The following is a 7270-nucleotide window of genomic DNA, read 5'->3' on the forward strand; positions in this document are numbered from 1 at the left end:
TATTGTGTATATGTATCACATGTATACATATAAAAAATTTAGCCTTTGCATATATACCTGCTCGCATTGTTGAGGTAGTACTAATGTGTCATTCTTGTTTTGGTGAAATTTTGTAGAGTCGATGATTACAAAACCACTTGGATGACGTCTGATTGTGCAATGCTCACCATTTGTTACCACTTCTTTAAACCACTTCACATCCAGTACATATATAAAGAATCGTCTGAAGTCAAGCTTCAGAATATCTTGGATCAAGCCACAATAACCTTCCATGGTACCATTGGCAGCCTCGAAGTGAGCAAGGACACCACAATCTTAGGTATTTCTCTTTTCATCTATACGTTGAGTTCGAAGATGTTTACCCTCACACCAAAGTGCATTGAATAATGTGCACTAGTAGTAAAAGATAAAAGATCAAACATGTCAATTATTTATATAAAATAAAACTTATAGAAACAAATTAATTGATAGTATGTCTCACCTTTGATAAGCAACCTCATGCGTATTCCCACTCTTCTTGAGATGTATTAATTTCCTCCTCTTTTTCCATTCTCTCCATTTCCTCATGTAACCAATCTATATCAATATGACGTGGGAGCGCATTTAGATGATCTGGAAATGAGACATTACGTCCATATCTAGTGCAAAATTCTTGTCTTTCGCTTTTTCTTCTTGCCCTTGCTTCATTATATAGTGTCACCCATTTGCTCATTATATCACTATTGAGCACACAAAAACTATTTAACTTACGAAGTTCTTCTTTTGTTAGCACTTTACTCATTCCTTTTCCTTGAGGTACTATAGAGGTCATCCTCAAGTCTTCATCATCTTTCCATAGTCGTGGTTGAGAGGGATCCACTTCAGCAATATATTTAGAGATATAAACAAGGGATGATTGCACTAACCAACCCTCAGCCATGCTTCTCTCAGGCCATGCTTTTTGCCTCACAAAATCTTTCAAGGTTTTCATGAAGCACTCAAGAAAAAACATCCACCTTACATGAACTGCCCCACAAAGTGCGATCTCATCAATCAAATGTACAAGTAAATGTAGTTGAGTAGTCAAAATGGATCAAGGAAAAATTTTCTCCACTTCAACAGATAATACTCGAGCATCTTGCAATGTGTTTGGATCAATTTCCTTCGAGCTCACGTATCTATCAATATGTATTTGAGAATTATTTATTTTTGTGTAGAAATTCAAAGATATATAATGAAAAAATACAATGTATACACACCTCACAAGCTCTCCCATCTTGTAAATGATATCACGTACATCTTTGGAGGCACAATGGGATATGCTAGTAGCAAGTACGAACTTAATGTAAACAATATCCATAGATCAAATGATTAGTTGAGGAAAAAGTCATCATACCCCAAAGTTTACACATAGTTACTCCACTAATTACTGTATTTATAGTTAGAGATACCCTTGAATCATTTTGTGCTAATCGTGGGACTTCAAACCAGATAGTTGCTCCACACCTCTTTTCTTTTTCTTTATGAAGGCTCTCTTGAGACATCTCATACATCCTGTGGGTGTTCGAAAGCTATATATTTGTTCCTACACTATTTTTTCCTCGTTCTTTGACAACATCCAAGGTGCATGGGGTAGCTCAAACTTTCCTTTGAGTCCAATGCGTGGCCAGACTCGTCTCATGCGACCAATGTTACGTAAATCCTCCCTTACATTAACTGAATCGCGAGCCCCTATCAAGTGATCCCATAATGTAGATACAACATTTTTGAATATGTGCATGGGGTCCAACAGGTGATTGATCTTGAGTTCAGTCCAGTACGGAAGACGAAAAAATATAGAGAACCTAACAAACAAACAATATATTATATAAACAATTCATCATGCTAAATAATTTAAAGTCAATCGAGAGAAATGCACTTCTTACCAACTCATGCCAAGTGGAGGGTGGCTGTCGGCATTAATCTATCTCTCCTTTCAATCTCGAATGGTTAGAGATTGTGGAGTCATTCCATTCGTAGGGAGAACATATTTGGGATGGTCAATAGGAAGAAATCGATGACGATTGTCGTAGATAACCTTCTTTAAACGTGCCGTCCTAGAGGAAACTAGAGAGGGACTGCAAATAGGACATGCATGATATCCTGACGTGGTTAAACCTGAAAAAACAAGTGAATTAATAAAATGCAATTGATTCAAGTCTTGAATTTCAAATATAGAGTTATATACATGTACCTGAACACTCTCCGTATCCTAGGAAGTCGTGCATGGTCCACAACATGGCCTTCAATATGAAATCTCTAGAGGATGCAGATGCACTTGTATCTTGCACCTCAATACCTTCCCATAACATTTCTAACTCTTCAATCAAAGGCTCTAAGTAAATGTCCATGTTTTTTACCTTGTGCTTTCAAGGAATCAGAAGTGACAATATCACATGTCCCTTTTTAATTGCCATGGATGGAGGAATATTATAGTTCACCAATACCACTGGCCATACACTGTATGATGTGCTTTTGATGCCAAATGGATTGATTCCATCCATACCTAAACCAAATCTCAAATTTCTTGGCTCTTCTTTGAAAACGGGCCACAAATTATCTATATATTGCCATGCAATTGTGTCTACAGGGATCCTCCATTTTCCATCACTTGAACGATGACTAGCATGCCATGATATGAGCTTTCCAATAAACTTACACTTGAAAATAAGTTTTATACGTGGAACAATCGAAAAATGTCGCAAAACCTTACGAGGCACATCCATTGACTTCATCTCCACTTCGTATCTTGATTCGCCACAAAACATGACACTCTCGTACGAACTCATGAATCCCATGAAATAAGACACAATCATTGACACATGCATGGATCTTGACATAATCGAGGCCTCCCAGAGATGTCAAGTAATGTCTTGCTTTCTCTCTCTTAGTTGGCAATTTGTTTCCTTTGGAAGCATTTGTGATAATAACCTACATATATTTTTAAAAGTGAGTTAAAAAACCACCAACATATATTTCTGTCTGATTTCAAAATAGAGTTAACAATTAATATTATGATTCATATATAAGCCAAACTGAATTGATACCTACTTCAATAACGCATCCAAATTGACATTACTCCATCCATAAATTGTTTGCAAGTTAAGTATCTCGAGGGACGCACGAAGAACGGAGTACGTACCGGAGTAGATGATGCTACATATAGTGGATCATATGGCTTCGTAGAGTGACATTCTCCCTGAACTAGTTCCGAAAATAGATGGTGTACCATGTTGTCCAAAATCTCATCCTCTACGACTTGATGGGGTACCATGTTGTCCAAAATCTCACCAACTTGCACCACACTAGGTGATGATGAAGTCGACATGATTAAACCTAATTCATGACAACATCAAAATATTTATCATTCGTATGTTTACATAAGATCTTAATCTTAAATACACAAAAATCATCATAAATACATTAAAACTTATGATAAGAATTCACTATCAAAACTTATCTTAAAAACAAAAAATTATGATAAATCCCAAATGCGCGTCTATATCCGCATTTAACTACGCATCTATATTCGCGTCTATCTGAACAATAGATGCACATATACACACGAAAATAGATGCACACGTCAAAATTCAAACCATACTTAAATCATTTCTTTTCAAACTGTGCCTTTTCTTTCCTGCGTTTTTTGTGGTTCTGAAGCTTGAGTTTACCGACATGCAGTCTCTTCATGCCTCACCTAGTCTCTTCATGCCTCACCTCCTCATGACTCACCTCTTCTTTCATTTCAAACACACAAGAAGGGAAAAAGGAAAGCCAAGGAGAGGAAGAAAGAGAGAACAAGAAAGAGGAAAACAAGAAGAAGCAACAAGCAAGCAAGCAAGCATCAAGGGAGGGTAACTTACCAAGGAGAGGAAGAAGGAGAAGGAAGAAGCGCCACCACCCGGCACACCAAACACCCAAGGGGAGTCTCTCTCTCTCTCTCTCTCTCTCTCTCTCTCTCTCTCTCTCTCTCTTTGTTTCTCTCTTCCTCTCTCTGCTCTGTCTGTTTATTTAGGATTTGTGATTCCATTATGTATTGCAATTTGTAAATCATCAATGGCGGTCGTCGGCCTAAAATCAGCCGACCGGGCGCGTCTGATAGCTCGTCTACATCTCAGTGTAGACACAGACATAGACGCGAAAAAATGTCTCCTCTCAGAGTGTCTGAGGGCGCGTCTTAGAGCGTGTGTGCTGGCGCGTGTGCTCTGCAGTGTACACGCGATGATACACATGCTGCACAGAAGGTTGACCTGCAGTCTATACGCGATTATACACACGCATTGACCTGGGATGCACGACTGGCAGCGTGTCTGTGCTGCATGTTAGATGCGTAGATAGACGCGCTGGACAGAAGGTTCACTCTGGAGCGCGTCTGAGAGCGCATCTAGCCTGTAATGTAGACGCGGGGATACACGCGCCAGGTCTCCCAGTTCTGATAGTAAACAATATATTTTTGCAATGATGAATGTGACCAATCCCATGTTTGTGTTTATCAGTTTTCTTGTTTAACAGAAGCATTAGCACTTAAGTGTTATGCTCAATGTCTAAAGAAAGCTCTTTGAAAATATAGGTAATATATGATTTTTTACATGCAAATAAATTAGTCTTTTTTCTGTGTTTTTTTTGTAGATGTCGTATCCTGGTTCATCTAGCAATGACCCAGATGTGGATCTCATGAATGATACATTGGCCTCCTTTGGCAAGGAGGTCAATGCATTTTTTGGAGGTTTTCCTAGTAGGGAAGACTTCATGAGAGAGATGACCAGGCACCTTGGCCACTCTTCCACAGCGGACGAGGTGTTCAGTGTCATGTCTGGGATGCCTCTAGCATCTTTGCCTGGCACTACTTCCCAGACTCCACATGCAGGTACTCCACATACAGGTACTCCATATGCAGATACTCCATTTGCAGGTACTCCACGTGCTCCACGTGCATCAGCTGAAGCACAAGCATTTGCAGAAACACATGTATCTGCAAAAGCTCATGCGTCCAGCGAGGCAGAGGGCAGTCGACAGAAAGGGAGGAGGGAGAGTCGAGGGGGAGGACGAGGGTTGTGTGGGGGTTGCCTAGGAGGTGGCGAGCGATCATCCTCACCAGTAGATCATGTAGAGGAGGTTGTACACTAGTACTATAGAGTTACAGATATTGGTGGCATCTTCCATGATGATGAGAGAAAGGATATAATGGCGTACATGAGGAGTGTCATGCATGCGACGTATAAAGATTGTTTCATTGCCTTCAAAAATCAGAAAAGCGGCTTCTGGCAGGAGGTGTTGAGGGCACTCCATAGGAGGTACCCAAATCCTAAGGGTCAGCGATTCTCGGATGATTGGGGACATACAAAAGTGAGGGATATGCTTCACAACAAAAGATTCCACCTCATGACACGGGCCAGGGACTCAGTGCGGAGGCTAGAGGAGGGGCGTGGAGCCTATAGCCAACCACCTATGTGCCACCACGTAGAGTGGAAGAAATCCAAGAAGAAAGCAGCTGAGAAAGTGAAGAGTCGCCAGCACGCAGAGGCACGATGAATCCAAATGGAAACAATGGGATCGTCGCATTACGGATCGGGCGGTAGAGAGTCGTGGGAGGCAGAGTTTGTAAGTATATTTTGATTTCTAGTTTTTTAAAATTTATATTTCTTTCAATTCTTTATATATTTTAGTCTAATATATTGTGACTCATAATTGTTTGTATATCTCTAAATGTTTTGCAGATTACCATCATTGGTAGGATACCTACTCCTTGAGAGGTAGGTTACCATCGAGGCCATAACCGCGCAGCGACATGGCTTCATTTTATGAGGAGGGTCTCATCACTGAGGACCAATACAACCAGGCCATGAGGATTCGACAGCCAGAGGAGGTATGCTTTTCTTACTTTCCTATTAAAAGTATAACTAATTATAACTTTTTCTCCACGTTGTCTATGTAAGCAACCCTGATCTTTTGTGTGTGGAGGCGAACCCGGATGTGGAGCATAGCGAGGAGAGGGATAGCGACACTAGTAGCCATGGTGGTACTAGCGAGGATGTTTCCTCTTCAGATTTATAGAGGAGCACCATACCTCCTCATGAGGCCTTCTTTTCTTGTATATGTATGATATCTCTTTGAGCCTACTGCTTGCGGCCATGCTTTAGGTCGCAAGCACTTAAACTTCCCTTGTAAATGCTTTGATATATAATGAATACATGGACTTTTATTTTCAATTCTCGTGCCCATAAGATACATTGTCTTTTTTCCAAATACACAATCTGATGTATGGGAGGGCTCTCTGGTTTTTTTTTTTCCAGTTCTGTTTTGTGCGTCTATCAGCACGTCTAAATTGCAGATAATTCGCGTTTATTCGCGCGTCTATAATGCAGAATACACGCGCTTCATAATTCAAATTTAAAAAAAAAATAAATATCTTTTTTTTTTAAATGATATTTTTTATTTTTCGTTCGCGTCTATCAATGCTATAAAAGCGCATCTACCAGCATGTCTATATGCGCGTGTATATGTGTGTATATTGCACGTCTATTTGTGCATGTAAATTCATTGATACATGCGATTATAGACGCGAAATGGTAGACGCGCAAATAGACGGGCAGATAGACGCACCCGTAAGTTTTTCTCTATATTCAAAAATCGCGTCTAAATGTGCGTCTATGAGGCCTTTTTGTTGTTGTGCTTCTTCACTATTGCAGGGTGGCAGACGGATATTGGCAGTCCTCAATCCTTTCTTTCGTCCCTTCACAGCACCAGCTAGCATTGTATAGCAGGGCCTCCTTCTAGCCGTCCTTGCACAGCGTCTCGACTAGCTTTTTATAGGGGGAGGGGAGGGAGATCCTCCCTCTCTACGTATCGAGAGGCATGGCACTACCACACCTGTGAGCCTACCGAGGAGCTTTCGCCTCCTTTCTATTCCCCTCCCCTTCTAGCACAACAGTCGGCTGGGGAGGGGAATAATAATAAAAGTTTGCATTATCCTTAGGAAAATGTTATATATTTATCCTCAAGAGGTAGTTTACGTGAACGTTATATTCTCTCCCCCTTAGAGGAATCGAGATGTCCTCATCTTGAGATAAACTTGGGATATTGATGGTTGAGAGTGCCTTCATCTACCTAAGTGGCATCCTCTTCGGGATAATCTTTCCACTGGACGAGGCATTCTCTGAAGTTTCTGGATCTTAATTGTCTCTCCCTAACATCTAAGATTCTATCAGGCCTTAGTTCAAGGACTCCTTGACTGGGCATTACCACTTGTTGG

Source organism: Lygodium microphyllum, chromosome 7, assembly GCF_053477565.2.
Source record: "Lygodium microphyllum isolate KBCC chromosome 7, Lygodium_microphyllum_v1.1.10, whole genome shotgun sequence".
Taxonomy (NCBI): Eukaryota; Viridiplantae; Streptophyta; class Polypodiopsida; order Schizaeales; family Lygodiaceae; genus Lygodium; species Lygodium microphyllum.